This window comes from Otolemur garnettii, unplaced genomic scaffold (assembly GCF_000181295.1).
Source record: "Otolemur garnettii isolate 467f Iridium unplaced genomic scaffold, OtoGar3 scaffold00192, whole genome shotgun sequence".
NCBI classification, from domain to species: Eukaryota; Metazoa; Chordata; class Mammalia; order Primates; family Galagidae; genus Otolemur; species Otolemur garnettii.
Genome location: NW_003852587.1, coordinates 2604428 through 2621935, shown reverse-complemented (window position 1 = coordinate 2621935; position 17508 = coordinate 2604428). Strand labels below are relative to the sequence as shown.

General features: G+C 41.7%; 1 pseudogene; it reads left to right on the top strand.

Annotated features, from left to right (window-relative positions):
- The first annotated feature begins 16614 nt into the window (after positions 1-16614).
- On the top strand, positions 16615-17279 carry LOC100961168 (annotated as a pseudogene).
- The last annotated feature ends 229 nt before the right edge of the window (positions 17280-17508 follow it).

Here is a 17508-nt window from a genome sequence, read left to right as displayed (position 1 = left end):
TGGATTCTGTTTGTTAGTATCTTGTTGAATATTTTTGCATCAATATTCATTAGTGATATTGGTCTATAATTTTCTTTTCTTGCTGGGTCTTTTCCTGGTTTGGGGATCAAGGTGATAGTTGCATCATAGAATGTATTGGCTAGTATTTCGCCTTTTTCTATATTTTGGAAAAGGTTAAATAGTATAAGTATTAGTTCCTCCTTAAAGGTTTGGTAGAATTCTGACGTGAAGCCATCTGTCCTAGGATTTTCTTTTTAGGGAGATTTTGTATAGTTGATGCTATTTCAGAACTTGATATAGGCCTGTTCAACATTTCCACTTGTTTCTGACTAAGTCTTGAAAGGTAGTGTGCTTCCAAGTATTGGTCGATTTTCTTCAGATTTTCATATTTCTGAGAATAAAGTTTCTTGTAATATTTATGGAGGATTTCTTGAATTTCTGAGGGATCTGTTGTAATTTCTTCTTTACCATTTCTGATTGATGAAATTAGAGATTTAACTCTTTTTTTCTTGGTTAGGTTGGCCAAAGGTTTATCTATTTTATTGACCTTTACGAAAAACCAACTTTTCGATTTGTTAATCCATTGTATAATCTTTTTGTTTTCAATTTCATTTAATTCTGCTCTAATTTTGGTTATTTCTTTTCTTCTGCTGAGTTTTGGGTTGGAGTGTTCTTCCTTGTCCAGTTGCTTGAGATGTCCCATTAAGTTGTTAACTTCCTCTCTTTCTGTTTTCTTGATGAAGGCTTGCAGTGCGATAAATTTCCCTCTTAGGACTGCCTTTGCAGTATCCCAGAGGTTCTGGTAATTCGTCTCTTCATTATCGTTTTGTTCCAAAAATTTGTTAATTTCCTTCTTGATCTCATCTCTGCCCCAACTTTCATTGAACATAAGGTTATTTAGTTTCCACATTTTTGTTTGGGTCTGTAGATCCCTGTTGTTACTGAGTTCAACTTTTATTCCATGGTGGTCAGAGAAGATGCAAGGAATAATTTCTATTCTTTTAAATTTGCTGAGGTTAGATTTGTGACCTAAGATGTGGTCTATTTTGGAGTGTGTTCCATGGGCTGATGAGAAAAATGTATATTCAGTTTTATTAGGGTGAAATATCCTATAGATGTCCGTTAAATCCAAATGCTGAATGGTTAAATTTAAATCCAAAATTTCTTTGCTAAGCTTCTTGTTGGAGGATCTATCCAGCACTGTCAAAGGAGTATTAAAATCTCTGACTATGATGGAGCTGGGAGTAATCAAGTTGCTCATGTCTGTTAGAGTGTCTCTTATAATTGAGGTGCATTCTGGTTGGGTGCATAAATATTGATCATTGAAATCTCATCATATTGAGTATTATCCTTCACAAATAAAAAGTGACCATCTTTATCCTTGCTTAGTTTTGTTGGTTTAAAGCCTATCGTATTTGCAAATAAAATTGCAACACTTGCTTTTTTCTGCTTTCCATTAGCCTGGAATATAGATGACCTCCCTTCACCCGGAGTCTATGCTTGTCATTCAAAGTAAGGTGAGATTCTTGTATGCAGCAGATATCTGGCCTGAGTTTTTGTATCCAGTCAGCCAGCCTATGCCTCTTTAGAGGGCAATTTAAGCCATTCACATTGATTGATAATATTGATAAGCCTGGTATAATTTTGGGTATCGAGTTTTTTGAAGGTTCAGTGGACATCTTTGATCTTTTTCCCACTGTGGAGATTGGAATTTGATAAAAATTTTCTGGGTGGGTTTATTTATGTGGTGGAGGAATGCACTGGTCATTATGGAGGATAGGTCTGAGGATATCCTGGAGGGCTGGTTTAGTTATGACAAATTTCTTCAACATGTGAATGTCTTTAAAGTATTTAATTTCTCCATCATGAATGAAACTCATTTTAGCTAGATACAGGATTCTGGGTTGAAATTTGTTTTATTTTAGGAACTTGAAGTTCGAGCCTGAAAGGTTTCAGCTGAGAGATCTACACTCATTCTAATATTCTAATATTCTTTCCCTTGTAGGTTAAGGTTTCCTTGTATCTAGCTGCTTTCCGAATTTTCTTTTTCATGTTAACTTTAGTGAAGTTGATTATGATATGCCTGGAGGATGTCTTGTTCGGGTTGAGTCACACTGGGGTTCTGAAACTGTCTGCTATCTTAATTTCAGAATCTCTTAGGATGTCTGGAAAGTTCTCTTTCATAATTTCATGAAGCAGAGCCTCTGTGTTTTGTGAAGCAACTTCATCACCTTCAGGGATTCCCATAAGGCAAAATTAGTTTTCTTTGAATTATCCCACAGCTTTCTGAGCAAGTGATCCATTTTTGCTCTCCATTTGTCTTCATTTTTGCATGCTTGGGTGCATTCAAAAATCTTTGTCTTCAGTGTCAGAGATCCTTTCTTCTTCCTTCTCCATTCTCTGACCAAGGGATTCAACTGTACTTTTCAGATCTTTGAGGGCTGCAACCTCTTGCTTCAGTGTGTCATAGTTTTGATCATTTTATCTTTGAAATCATTGAATTCTTGAGATAGCTTTTGAATAATTTGAAATTCTAATTCCCTCCTTTCCTCCATTCTGTTGATCTTATTCGCTATCCAGATTCTGAACTCGATTTCTGACATCTGAAATATGGAAGGGATCTTCAATTACATCTGCCCCATCCTTCCTTGGGGTGGGGGGGGTGGATCTACTCTGGTTGTTCTGGTTGCTAGAGTTTTTCCACTGATTACACCTCATGCTGAATTTGTACCTTTTGAAGTCTGCCCCTAAAACCGTTCTGCCAGTGGCTTCTTCTGGTTGTCCAGAGAGACAGGGCGTGTCTACAAGGAAAAGCCTCAGGAGTGTAAGGCTTATTGTTCCTGCTGCTGCGGCTGTCGCTCTTCACCTAGGGGTATCACAGCCCCATTGTGGTTCTCTCTCAACTGGCCATCCTCTCACAGTTCTCAGACCTGGCCTGGAATGCTAGGGGGGCAGGGGAGCAACCTTCAGGTGGCCACGCAGGGGATGTGCTGGGTGGATGGATCAGTCCTCATGCATGCCACTGGGGAGCCCCCAAGAAGCAGGAACAGCAACAGGCAGGCAGCCTCACAGGGTATACGCTAGCTGGATGGATCAGTCCTCAGTGCTCGAGGCCAGGGAGCCCCCAAGAAGCAGGGCTAGCAACCAGTGGGCAGCTGTGTGGGGGATGCGCTGGCTGGATCAGTCCTCGGTGCGAGCCCCCAGGGAGTATCTGGAGAGCCCTCTCTGGGAGTGGGGGTAGCAGGTGGGCAGGCAGCCGGGCACAGAGCATACTGGCTGGCGGGATTCAGTCCTGGGTGTGTGCCAGCAGTGAGCCCCTGGGGACCGGGGACAGTAGCTGGGCAGGCGGCTGGGTACAGGACATGCTGGCTGATGGGATTCAGTCCTGGGTGTGTGCCAGCAGTGAGCCCCTTGGGACCAGGGATAGCAGCTGGGCAGGCAGCCAGACACAGGGCATGCTGGCTGGCGGGATTCAGTCCTGTCCACGTGCCAGTGGCGAGCCCCCAGGGACTGGGGACAGCAGCCAGGCAGGCGGCTGGGTGTGGGATGCGCTGGCTGGTGGTACTCAGTCCTCGGCGTGTGCCAGAGGCCTGGCCCTGGGAAGCAGGGACAGGAGCCGGGCAGGCAGCTGGGCGTAGGATGCGCTGGCTGTCGGGACTCAGTCCTGGGCGTGTGCTGGTGGTGAGTCCTCAGGAAGCGGGGACAGCAGCCAGGTGTGGGACCAGTCCATGTGGAGCGTGTGTGGTTCAAGCAGTTCTCCCAGTGTAGGACTGGACCGGGATTGGTCCTGCAGGGGTAGGGGAACGTTGCTCTTGGGTCTCCTCTCACTGTCTCTCCAGGCAAAGGGGGGAAGGGTGGACTGGAAATTCAAAATGGCAGTGCAAATGCCAGTTCCACTTTTCTGCCTGGGAGAGGGTGTTTGGGGTCTCAGCAGGGTCCCTCCAGGGGAGTAGACCCCACTGTCAGTAGCTCTCACTCCTGGTGTGAGATAATAGGTCCTCAGTTTATCTGTCGCCTGTAGGAGACTCAGAGGAGCCATTGAAGAGAAAACAAGGGAAAAGCACAACTTTCTTGGGGGAGGGGACGGATGCTTTTCCTTGGGGGAAATGTACCTGTAGATTGTTTTCTAGGAGTTGTCACTTGCTTCAGCAGAGGTGTCCTGCCGGTATCACTCTTCTCTCTTGGCTGGGCTCTCAGTCCTTGACTTTGTTGGATGTTTTCTGGACTTTAACCTTCCCACTGGATGGGAGGTTCTGTCAGAGCCTGGTACCTGTTGGCCGTCTTGCCCCTCCCTCTTTATCAGTTTTGCTAAAAGTTCAATTTTGATTTCTTTCTAAGAATCAAATTTGCTTTTTTAACATTTTTCTGTTTCTTTTTCAATTGTTGAGTTTTGCTATGATGTTTATTATTTCCTTTCTTCTGCTTGCTTTGGTTTTCCTTTTTCTAGTTTCTATATATGCATATATAATGTACATATATATGTATAATATATATGTATATATACATATGTTTATGTATATATATATATATATAAATTTTAAACTCTTGGGCTTAAGAGATTCTCTTGCCTTGGCCTCCCAAGTAGCTGGGACTATAGGCACCTGCCACAATGTCCAGCTATTTTTTTGTTGTAGTTGTCAATGTTGTTTTTGTTTTAGCAGGCCCAGGCCAGGTTTGAACCTGCCAGCCCTGGTGTACTGTGTTTCCCTGAAAATAAGACCTACCCCCCAAATAAGCCCTAGCAGAATTTCTATGCATTTGTTAAATATAAGCCCTACCCCATAATACACTGTGCAGTGGATCTGCATAGCCACGACCTGCATTTCCACACTCAGCGGTAAGGAAAACTGGAATACCTTTTATCTGCCACAGCTCCTTTCTCCGAGCAGTTCACACTTGTGTGAATGCACATGTGGTAACTGCGGTCTCAGCCATCCTATTGAGCACATGCAAATGGCTAGGAGAAAGGAGTTCATGTATCACTAGTGCCAGCCCTACAAACAAGGTTGGCTCCCCCTGTCAGGTTCCAGAAGAAGATGACTTAACTATATTTCAATAAATGTAGACTATTGTATTATACTTAATAAAAATAAGACATACCCTAAAAATAAGCCCTAGTGTGTCTTCTTGAGAAAAAATAAATATAAGACAGTGTCTTATTTTGAGGGAAACACGGTATGTGGCCAGCACCCTAACCAGTGAGCTACAGACGCTGTGTCTTTTTCTAGTTTCTTAAAGTAAGAACTTAGGTTAGTGTTTTAGGACCTTTTCTCATTCCTAATGTAAACTTCTAGTGCTGTAAATTTCTCTTAGCATTTTAGCATGTTGCATTTTAATTTTTCATTAATTTTTATGTTTTATTTGCCTTCATACTTGACCCATGGTTTATTTAAACTTCTAAATGCTTATTTTTTGCATATTTAGAAACATTTGTGATTTCTTTGTGGTTTTTTTCCTTGGGTTTTATTCCCAAGGAAAGGTTAAAGAGAAAGACTGTATGACTTTGATTCTTTAAAATTTATACTATGGCCAAACATATGATCAATCTTAGTGAATACCCCATTTGGAATTTGTGGGAAAAATTTATTCCACTGTTCAGTGGTGGGCTAGTGTGTTTTATATTAGGTATTTTATTATATGAGCTCTGTTGGTTGACTATGCTGCTCAACTCCTCTATATCTTTGCTGATTTCTCTCTATTTCTATCAGTTTCTGAGAGGGAATCTTGAAGTCCACAACTGTAGTTGTTTGTCTAATTTTCACTTTTTTAATTTCAGTTATCACATTATGTATTTTGAAGCTCTGTTGCTTGGGACAGGATTGTTATAGCTTCTGCATGGATTGATCCTTTTATCATTCTATCTCTGCAGGAGTGCATGTTGCTGGAACAAAGGCCCAGTCAACAACTCTACATGGATTCTAATTTCTTTTCTTTTTTTTTTAAGAGACAGAGTCTCACTTTCTCACCCTCAGTAGAGTGCTGTGGCATCACAGCTCATAGCAACCTCCAACTCCTGGGCTTAGGTGCTTCTCTTGCCTCAGCCTCCCTAGTAGCTGAGACTATGGGTGCCTACCACAATGCCCAGCTATTTTTTTGTTGCAGTTTGGCAGGGGCTGGGTTCGAACCCACCACCCTTGGTATATGGGGCCGGCCCCCTACTCACTGAGTCACAGGTACCACCCTATGTGGATTCTAATTTCATGCAGGTACAAAATAATAACATCTCTACACCCAAGCCAGAGTTCTTATCCCTTACTCTCAGGGCATGCCTCTCAGATGCCGAAGCATAGGAGAATCAGAGTATTACATGGGAGATAATGCAGCATGGGCTGAAATTTTAACCAATGAAAGGTAATGCGTGGAGAAATCTTCCTCTTTCGCCTAGGCAAAAAATAGCTATTTGTACAGCTTCTGAGAAGATGGTTGCCCTTGACACAAAATGCGGCAATGTTATAGAACCAATTCCTCAAATTCAATATAAACCCTCCTTTTGGCTCTCCCCTCTTACCTTTCTTACTGTGGTATTGATACAGGACAGATGGTGCCCCAGCCAGCTCAGCCGAGCTGAGGTGGAGGACCTGCAGCCTCAGCCCTGGCAGTGCTGGCAGTGGCAGCCAGCAGAGCAACCAGCAGGCTGGAGGGTAGGCAACCCCACCCAGCCCCCAGAGACTCTAGTAGTAGCCAGAGGGGCTGGACAACTGCTGGGGAGACACTAGCACTTTGGTGTCTCCTTCCCCTTGCATTACAACTGAACAGGGAACCCCCATTTCCTATGCCTAGGTCAATTTCATTTAAGTTTCCTAGTCCTCAATTCCATGAATGGACTGTGTCCATTCATTAATACATTCATTCACCTTGCCCCAGCGGAAGGGCCTGTATTCATACATTAATGCACTCATTCACCTTGCCCTGGTGGAAAGGACTGTATCCATTCATTTCCTGGCTTCATATAACTACAAGGAACCCATGTGACTATGTATACCCCTGGACAAAGAGCCTAGAGAGAGAGAGCTTTTCCCCCCAACTTGGGTTGTTTCTCTCTGCCAGGAGCTTTAGTGTTTTTGTATTCTTTTCTGTAAAATAAATCTCATTTTACCACTGATCTGTGGTCCATGGATTCATTTTTTGAATCACGAAGACCAAGAACCTACTAAAGATGAAATTCTGGTGTCATATTTTGGGGGCCCATCCAGGATAGAAGACGATCTGTGGTAAGCAGTGGGACCACTTACTTCTATTTCTTCTTTTCTCTATAGTTATAATAATGGAGACTAATAAATTTTGATGCCTGTCAGCATGTAAGCATGCATAGTGTGGCTGCTGACCTCCAGGTCACAGGCAAGAGGCTAATTGGGGAACAAACTTTCTAATTTCCCTTGGCTCCAGAAAGGAGCTGAAGGGAATGTTAAAAGACCTTTGAAACTCCTTTTCTCTGGTTGAGAGCTGAGCAAAGAGGTAGCACCCAGAGGCCCTGGGGTCTCCAGCAATGGTTCTGAGCCCAGGACACGGGAGGGCCTTCTGAAAAATGTGCTCCCCAGCTTCTCCTATCTTCTCTTCCATGGTCCCAAACTTTTCCTATTTAACTCTATAGATCTTTTTTGCTTTTCTCTCTCTCCTTGTAGTTTACATGCTTTGTTTGGATGTTGGTAAAGGATTGCTTAATGTATTTAGTTAATTTTGTACTGGTTTATTCTGGTATTTTTCAGATGTTTTAAGTGTGCTTCAAATGTTGTAGGTGTGTTGTAAGGTCCTTTTTATTGCTTTTCATTGTAAAATTAAATTCAATTGGTGTTTTTATGTGTCTGAGAAAAAACGTTAAACTTTGTTAACTAGAAGTCAGCTCCAAACAAAGGACGAGATGACCCCTCTACATTGCTTCTCTGGGCAAATCCCCAGGCAAGAATGGCCCTAAACCCTCAGCTACAGTTCAGTATCTTGAAAATGAAGAAAGACAATGAAAATGACCCTGGGTATTTGATTTCTTCTAGTTTGTTGGTATAAATGGGAACATTTAAAATAATTCCAGGTTTATTTAAGACTTCAGCTAATTGTAACTAATTGTTATACAAAAATTTCGAAGTATCTCTCAACCCTGATTTGTTACTGAGTTTAATTATTGTTGCCTTGCTAACTTTGGGAAAGAAAGGGAGGTTGGAAAACCTAGCATTTAAGACCTGCTTATGATAGAAAGCCTATTTTCCTTTGTTACTGGGAATTTGGAAAAAGGTTGTAGAAATTATAAAAGGTTAAATGTACAAGCACCACACAGCCATTTTCTCTAGGGTAGGGCTCATACTCACCACTTTGATTGATACTGTGGGGCAGGCGCAGAATGGGGCAAAACTTGGATCAGGTGGGCCAGGCTTCCTGATACCTGATTTCTCAGGCTGTGCTGCGGGCAAGAAATAAGCATAGGAGAACCAGGGGGTACTAAGCGCTACATTGGTAAGATTGGCTAAATCCAGATAAGCACAGGGGCTAAGGAGGCTATTCTCCTCAGGGATTCTTCCCTAAGCATTGGAAGGATGATTCCTTTTGTTTGGCTGGAAGGCTTCTTGGGTTGGTCAGAGGACGCTTTGACAACCCAAGAATACCGGGTGGGATTGATTAAGATGCAGAATGTTTGTTCTTTCCTACAAATGGGTAACGTTCTATCTCTAAGAGAACACCCAGGTAACATTCTCTTGCCAAGAGAACTGTCATCAGGTGGGAACAGGCTCCCGGATACCTGATTTTTCGACTTGTGCTGCCAGAACACTCTGCTGGTCTATCTTGGGACATGTTTCATACTCAGACAATGAAAAAAGAATGTATGGTTTTCTTCTGCACCTAGGCTTGGCCTTAGTATCGGCTCTCCAATGGTGAATGATAACTACCAGAAGGTACTCCAAATTATGGTAAACAAGAAAGGAAATGGTCTGAATTATATATGTGCAAGCTTTCTTTTTTCTCAGGGACAACCCAACTGTGTAAGACCTGTCAGATAGATTCAACTCTCCTGGCTGTAGTAACTTCCCCAAATGGTCAGGGATTCCCGAGAGAGACACTTTCACCACCTAATTCAAACCCACCATCTACTTCTCCTGCACTTTCCTCCGTGTGTTCAGAAAACCCAAGGAAGGAGGCTGTCCCAAGTTTTTTCTGGCCCTACTAGGACCCCCAGAAGGCAACCATATCCTTCTTTGTGTCCCTTGGTTGAGATTGTGGGTGGTGAAAAGGGAAGTGTGAGAATATACACTCCATTTCCTCTGGCAGATTTAAAACAAATTAAGGTGATCTAGGAAAATTTTTTGATGACCCCAATAGATACACAGATGTTCTCCAAGGGTTAGGACAAAGCTTTGACCTCTCTTGAAGAGATGTAATGTTACTACTAGATCAAACTTTAACTTTTAAGGAGACAAATGAAAACTTAAATGAAGCTAGAAAGTGGGATAATTTGTGTCCATTATGTCCAATACTGATGGCGGTATGTCTCCTGAGGAAAGGGACAGATACCCCATGGGAAGACAGGCAGTTCCCTTGAGGATCCCAAATGGAACCCTGAGAAACAGGGTGACTGGTGGTGTAAACTTTTTCTACCGTGTATCCTAGAAGGTTTACATCAATCCAAGAAAAACCTATGAACTATTCTAAGTTGTCTACTATTTACCAGAAGCACAATGAGGGTCCCTCAGCCTTTCTTGAGCAGCTTAGGGAGGCAATGAGAAAACACACTCAGTTAACACCTGACTCCTTAGAGGGCCAAGTTATTTGAAAAAACAAATTTATCACACAGGCAACCCTAGACAGTCAAAGAAAACTCCAGAAATTGGCTCTAGGCCCAGATCATAACCTGGAAAATCTTTTTAAAACAGCCTCTATGAACTTTTATAACCAATATCAGGATAAAGAGGAGGAAAAAGAGAGAAGAGATAAAAAAAGAATGACAACTCTAGTAATGGCACTCCAACAAACAAGCACCATTCAGGGGCAGAGGGAAGCCAGAGGAGCTAAGAACAAGTGCTGCCAATATGGTCAGTCTGGCCACTTCAGGAGAGATTGCCCCCAGCAGCACCACCAGCTGGGCAAGCCACTGGGCCCATGTCCAGAATGCAAGCGTGAACACTGGAGGGTGACCTGTTCTCAGAGGCAAAGGCCTCCTGGGACAGTGATCTCATCAGTGCCCAAATTGGACTGAAAGTACCTGGGGCAGATTCTCATGGCTCCAGCTTGTGTCATCACCCCTCAAGAGCCCCAGGTTTGCCTCATAGTGGAGGGCCAGGAGATAGGATTCTGGATACTGGAGCAACCTTTTCTGTACTCCTCTCTAACCCTAGTCTTTTGTCCCCCCAAATCTGTAACTATGTAGGGGGTGTCTGGAAAGCCAGTTACCAATTTTTTCTCTCAACCTTTAAGCTACAATTGGAATGACTGGCTGTTCCCTCATGCCTTCCTAACCATGCCTGAAAGTCTTGTTTCCCTTTGGGGGAGGGACATACTAACTAAAGCAGGAACAACCATTTGTATAAATATGGAACAAGAACCTATTCTATGCCTTCCCTTATTAGAGCAAAAACTCAGTTGTAGCCCCTTTGAATTATTATATGAAAAACTCTTTTTAATTAATGATTTATTATTGGATCAAGAAACTACAAAATTAGTAAAACATATTACTTCTTTAGCTAAATTTCAACAAATCCTTAAAAATCTCCCAACTACATTTTCACATTCAACACTGAAGGAGCTTTTCTCTCCTGGAAATCTAGTCATGATCAAAACTCTTCCCTTCAATTCACCTTCCCTAACCCCAACTTAGGAAGGTCCCTTTTCTGTTGTCTTCTTCTACAGCTGTTAAAGTTATGGGAATAGGTTCCTAGATACATCATTCACGAGTAAAATCCTGGAACTTATCACCTCCTACAGAAATAGACCATGAAGAGAATCAACCACAGTCCACCTACACTTGTGAGCTTAAAGAAAGTTAAAGTTAGTGTTTAGAAGACAGCAAGGAAATTGTTAATATAGTTTTCTTTTAAACATCACTGACTTTGTTCCTCTAACCTAACACTGTAATTAACCCCCTCCTCTAACTGTTGTACCCTTGCCTTTTAATGTGCTAATCAGATTTGTGTCTTCCAGAAATGTCATCAAACCACACACAGTAAAGATGGTTCCAGTCCAAGACCTGATTCTATTGCAGACCCCTGGATCACTCTCCCTCTGGAGAAACCCTAACTGCCCCCTTCTATCATCACCCGATTCAGCAGGAAGCAGTTAGATTGAGTCTTCACCCTTTTTCCCTAACAGCAATTAGAGTTTCTACACGGAGAGGGAGAGTTGATATAGGACAGATGGCGCCCCAGCCAACTCAGCTGAGCTGAGGTGGAGAACCTGCTGCCTCAGCCCTGGTGGTGGTGGCGGTAGCAGCAGTGGCAGCCAGCACAGGAACCATCAGGCTAGAAGGTAGGCAAGGTGCCTGGACAACTGCTGGGGAGACACCAGCGCCTTGCACTTATGACTGAACAGGGAACCTCCCATTTCCTATGCCTAGGTCAATTTCATGTAAGTTTCCTAGGCCTCAATTCTATGAATGACAAACAGCCCAGAGAGAGAGCTTTTTCCCCCCAACTTGGGTTGTTTCTCTCTTCCAGGAGCTTTGGTGTTTTTGTATCCTTTTCTGTAAATAAATCCTGTCTTACCACTGATCTGTGGTCTGTGGATTTATTCATCAAATTATGGAGACCAAGAAGCTAATGAAGATGAAATTCCCTTATCAGTATGATACTTTCTTTAAGTAGCATATAAGCCTTTTTCTTTTTTTTCTTTTTTTTTTTGAGACAGAGTCTCACTTTGTCACCCTTGATAGAGTACTGTGGCATCACAGCTCACAGGAACCTTCAACTCCTGGGCTTAAGCAATTCTCTTGCCTCAGTCTCCCGAGTAGCTGGGACTACAGGTGTCCACTACAATGCCCACCTATTTTTTGTTGCAATTCTCATTGCTGTTTTTAGCTGGCCAGGCCAGGTTCGAACCCGCCACCCTTGGTATATGGGGCTGGTGCCCTACCCACTGAACCACAGGCACTGCCCTCATGTAAGCCTTTTTCTTAAGTTTTTTTTTTTTAAATGTATCTCTCTTTGTTTGGGTTTCTCAGAAAGAAAACTAATAAACTTTAGAATATCATATTTCTCTTTTTTCTTTTTTCCTATTCACTCCTTCTAAACTCTTGAAGGCTCTTCAGAAACACTTTATTTTGGGAAGTGATATTATCAGGCCTGTTCAACTTAAATAGACAAGACAATTTTCTCTTCTTCAAATCTGGTGTAAAGTGTGAAGGTCTAAATGGTGATGGAATTTAGTTTAGAAACTCTTGAGAACCCAATTTCTTATAAATGTGGTTTCCCTCTTGGAGCCAGTTGTCTCTATTATAATAGGGTACAGTCCCCATAATAGCCTACAGTATCACTGAATGCTGAGCTCTGGCTGTCAATAGTAACGTAATCACTCTCCGTTCTTCCTGTTCCTTCTGTGGATAGGAAAAATTTCTTAAGAATGCAGTTCTATCAGATTTTGGAGATGTAAGATTCATAGTTACAAAGATATACAGAATTTGGGAGGAGGTTAAGTGTGTTAAATGTAGAGAGGTATTCATGGATGCCCTGCCCCAAATCAACTGTTTAAGAGAAATACACCAAAGAAACTTTATTCAAAAGCTTGGCTGGATTATGCAGATTTTTCTGTTGTCTTGTTTTTGCTTGACTACAGAGCTGAATAACATTTGAAATGTAGAAGAGGGGAGGGAGATCTCTGAACCTTATACTACTTCAGCTTCCTGAAAGATTACCAAGAATTATCATTCTGAAACTATTTGGGTCTGAAAAGGTAGATGTAAAATTACCATTTCTCTGTCCTCCTTGAAATCATCCAAACACAGCCAGAAAAGTGAAGAAAAATGCGTGACCCATCTTAGTGGACTTCTACTCTGACTAAAAACATAAATCACAAATAGGTGGAGTGAGTGCCTGAAGTGATAATCAAACTGGGATATATGTGAGAGAAAATGAAGAGAGGTCTCTTGTGATAATAGATCAATAAGGCCTGGCAAAATTCACTTCTCTAAGGTAAGAAACACACCCTAAACCTAAAATTCCTTTATTATATTTGTAATAATGGAAGGCACAGCCTGTCTGTAAAAGTTTCCCTGGTTCTTTCAGGGGACATTGGTAAAGCTGAACCCACATTTTGTCCATCTAGCTGCTGGGAGAACAGGTAGCCAGGGAATTTCCTTATACAAAATCTGTATCGACTGGGTCTTAATTTTCCTTGTATTGAGTAAGGTCTTACCCATTCACCACAAATGTGCAAATGATTTTAACTGTCGGAAGAGAGATTTTTTTGGACTAAAGGTGAGGAAAAAAATAGAGAAAGAGCACACAACCTATTGAGATGAAAGGAAAAAAAAAATAGAAGAAAGAAATGGGAATACCATGTGGCAGACTAATGCAAAAGATATTGCTACAAAGAAATAAAAGCAAATGTTTTGCCTAAACAAGAAGACTTAAAGCAATTGTCTCCCTAAAACAGTAGTGCAGAGTAGACACATAAGAGTTCATAGAAAATATATTGACACAGGAAAGATACTTTCTAAGCTCTACCAGTTCACATTTTAAATGGAAGAAACCCCCCGCAAATTAAAAAGAAATTTGGAAGAAGGTAGGTGCTGCTAAAATTATAACAAGTGATAGGAAAAAATGAAAAAAGATACAATTGTGCATACATTGGTTCCTTGTTTATCTCTTCTCATTGTCTTAAATTCTTTTTATCCCTTTATTTGTTCTGGGCCATTATGCAGTACTTTTAATGGTTTCAAATTAAGCATTAATTTATAGCCTCAAGTTTTATTTTTCTTTTGCTTGTGACAAATAAAGTCAGTATTTTGCCTGGCTGTCTAAAGATTTATTTTGTCTTTTGGACGCAGAATGGTCATCATTGAAATCTAATAACTTTACTGATTGTCTTTCTTCCTAGGTCATGGTGTGGCCTTCTAACTTAAAAGTTTTCTAGAAAAAAGACTGCCTTCATTCTTCAAACTCACTATTTCTTGAAGAGTGGTTGATGCATATAAAATTCTTGAGTCATACTTTATTTCCTTGAGTACTTTGCTTCCCTTTTTGAATACAAGTTTGGAGAAATACCTACAAGCATTTTTAAGTGAATATTCTTTTTGGGGGGCAGTTTTTGGCCAGGGCTGGGTTTGAACCCACCACCTCTGGCATATGGGGGTGGTGCCCTACTCCTTTGAGCCACAGGCGCCACCCTAAGTGAATATTCTTGATCTCAGGGAATGACCCCTTTCCTTAAAAACTATTAATCATTGGGCGGCAACTGTGGCTCAGTGAGTAGGGCGCCAGCCCCATATACAGAGGGTGGTGGGTTTGAACCCAGCCCTGGCCAAACTGCAACAATGAAAAGAAAAAAGAAAAAAACCTATTAATCATTAAATTTAGTCAGATAAAATGAGTGGAAAAAAAGCTATGGTAAGGAAAAAAAAACCTCATGAAAATCGTATGTCCTTACATATGATTGACCAATACATTTGGGCTGTTTTATAACTAAACATAGAAGGAAAAGGAGAAAGATACTGGAAATAATATTATTTCTATATTGTTAGAGTTTATAACTGTACTCTTCATCTTTTATAGCTGAGAGATCACATTACTTACTATTGTATTATTATTATTATTATTTTTTGGACAGAGTCTTACTCTGTTGCCCCAGGCTAGAGTGCCATGGCGTGAACCTAGCTCATAGCAACCTGAAACTCCTGGCTTCAAGTGATCCTCCTGCCTCAGCCGCCTGAGTAGCTGGATCTACAGGTGCCTTGGCTATCTTTTCTATTTTTATTTTTATTTTTTATTTTTTATTGTCAAGACATATTCTACATTTAGTAAGTTTCACATGTACCCTTGTAAGATGCACTGTAGGTGTGGTCCCACCAATTACCCTCCCTCCACCCATCTTCCCCCTTCCCCTCCCTGCCTTTTCCCCTTTCTCCATATTCTTGGGCTATAATTGGATTATAGCTTTCATAAGAAAGCTATAGATTGGTTTCATAGTAGGGCTGAGTACATTGGATACTTTTCCTTCCATTCTTGAGATACTTTGCTAAGAAGAATATGTTCGAACTCCATCCATGTAAACATGAAGGAGGTAAGGTCTCTATCTTTCTTTAAACTTTTCTATTTTTAATAGAGGTGGGATCTTGCTCTTGCTAAGGCTGATCTTGAACTCCTGAGCTCAAGTAATCCACCTTGGCTTCCCAGAGTGATAGGATTACAGGCATGAGCCACCATGTCCAGCCCTACTTGCTGTTGTATTAATAGTTTGTATTTAATTTTATACTGTTAAAGCTAAGAAACAGATAATCAATAAAAATCAGGTTGTTGGAAAACAGGTAGGGGAAGAGAAAAGAACAGTAAAAATATTGATTTGAGAAGTAAAATGTCAAACCATTTGTATTTCAAAGAATAAATCTAAATTAAATGAATATTACTGAATAAAAGCTTACAAAACCTGAGAAAAAAGTAAGCTACATTAATGCTTAATCACAGTGGATTGGAAGTGTTCGTCTTTGGGGGTTAATAATTTTTAAGGAATTCTTTTCATTTTAATTTGGTTCTTTAGAGAAACAGGGAGAAAGAAGTTGGGAGATGAGACAACAGTGGAAAAATAGCAGCACATCTTCAGACTCTAGGAAACAAATATTAGTTCTTGTCTCTTTTCTAACGGCAAGTGCTGGCAGAGGGGATGCCGTGAAAAGCATTCTGACTTGAGTTGCTGACAAAAGGCTCGGGACCTCAGGTACCTCAGGTATGCTGAGTGGAGATACTGAACACTGTTTAAAGGAATTGTTTAAAAAGCCCGGTACAATGAACTACTAAGCCCCAGCCCCTCTTTCTCCTCTATGAATTCTAGAGGCCAGTCATCCAGAATGACACTGGAAACTAGTCTTGTGAGGAGATGTTGTACCAGAGAGGCTCTATATTCCAGGTTATCAAACTCAGCACAACTTGAGGGAAACTGCTATATTGAGAAGAACGATGAAGCAAAGGTCTTCCAGCGCTGAATGGGGATTCTCAAAATCCCTTCTTGTGCTTATCCTAACAATGCTGTTCATTGGGCTTATTTCTCTACCCTTTTAGCTCACATTAGAGATCTAACTGGTTCAATGACTCCAAAGACAACATTTCTAAAGAAACCTATTGATGTGGCACTTGGTAGGACTCAACCAAGCTTGCAGAACCTTACCAGATAAATGTCTCATGAGCTATAGAAGAAAAAGAGGGCTCCAGGAGAGAAGGCTTCAAGATAACACACCACAAAATGTTTTCTGCCAATCTTTTTTTTTTTTTTTTTTTTTTGCGGTTTTTGACTGGGGCTGAATTTAAACCTGCCACCTCCAGTATATGGGGTCAGTGCCCTACTCCTTTGAGCCACAGGCACTGCCCTCTGCCAGTCATTTTTTAAAAAATAAATTTGGCCCTCCTGGCCAGCCCCACCCAGGCGGCTGCCAGTGACCTGCCTTGGAGCAGGGAAGGGAAAGCCAGAAGGGGCAAGACAAGTTTAGTTGTTATGGGGCTATTTGGAAAAACCCAGGAGAAGCCTTCCAAAGAGCTGGTCAATGAATGGTCATTGACAATAAGAAAGGAAATGAGAGTTGTTGACAGGAAAATAAGAGATATCCAAAGAGAAGAAGAAAAAATGAAACAATCTGTGAAAGATGCTGCCAAGAAGGGCCAGAAGGATGTCTGTGTAGTTTTGGCCAAGGAGATGATCAGGTCCAGGAAGGCTGTGAGCAAACTCTATGCATCCAAAGCGCATATGAACTCGGTACTTTTGGGTATGAAGAATCAACTTGCGGTTCTGCGAGTGGCTGGCTCCCTGCAGAAGAGCAGAGAAGTGATGAAGGCTATGCAAAGTCTTGTGAAGATCCCAGAAATCCAGGCCACCATGCGGGAACTATCCAAAGAGATGATGAAGGCTGAGATCATGGAGGAAATGTTAGAGGACACTTTGAAAGCATGGATGATCAGGAAGAAATGGAGGAAGCAGCAGAAATGGAAATTGACAAAATTCTGTTTGAAATTACAGCAGGGGCATTGAGTAAGGCACCCAATAAAGTGACTGATGCCCTTCCAGAGACTGTACCTGTAGGAGCAATGGCCCCCTCAGAGGATGAGGAGGAAGAAGAGGCTCTAGAGGCCATGCAGACCCAGCTGGCCACACTCCGAAGCTAGGGGGCCAGCTGGGCGCTTGAGCTTTCCTTGTGGCTCACATGCTAGGTATGCACACACTCCTCTGAAGAGCTACCATCATGTACCTCTTGCACTACACCTCTGTCATGAGGCATTGCGTTTTGGAGAAGGTTCTCTGCTAGTATCTCTTCATTATCTGCAGAAGTTTTGGGACCTCAAAGGGATTCTTCCTAGGAAGGTGGTGTAATTAAATGCGTCGTTTTCAGGAGCA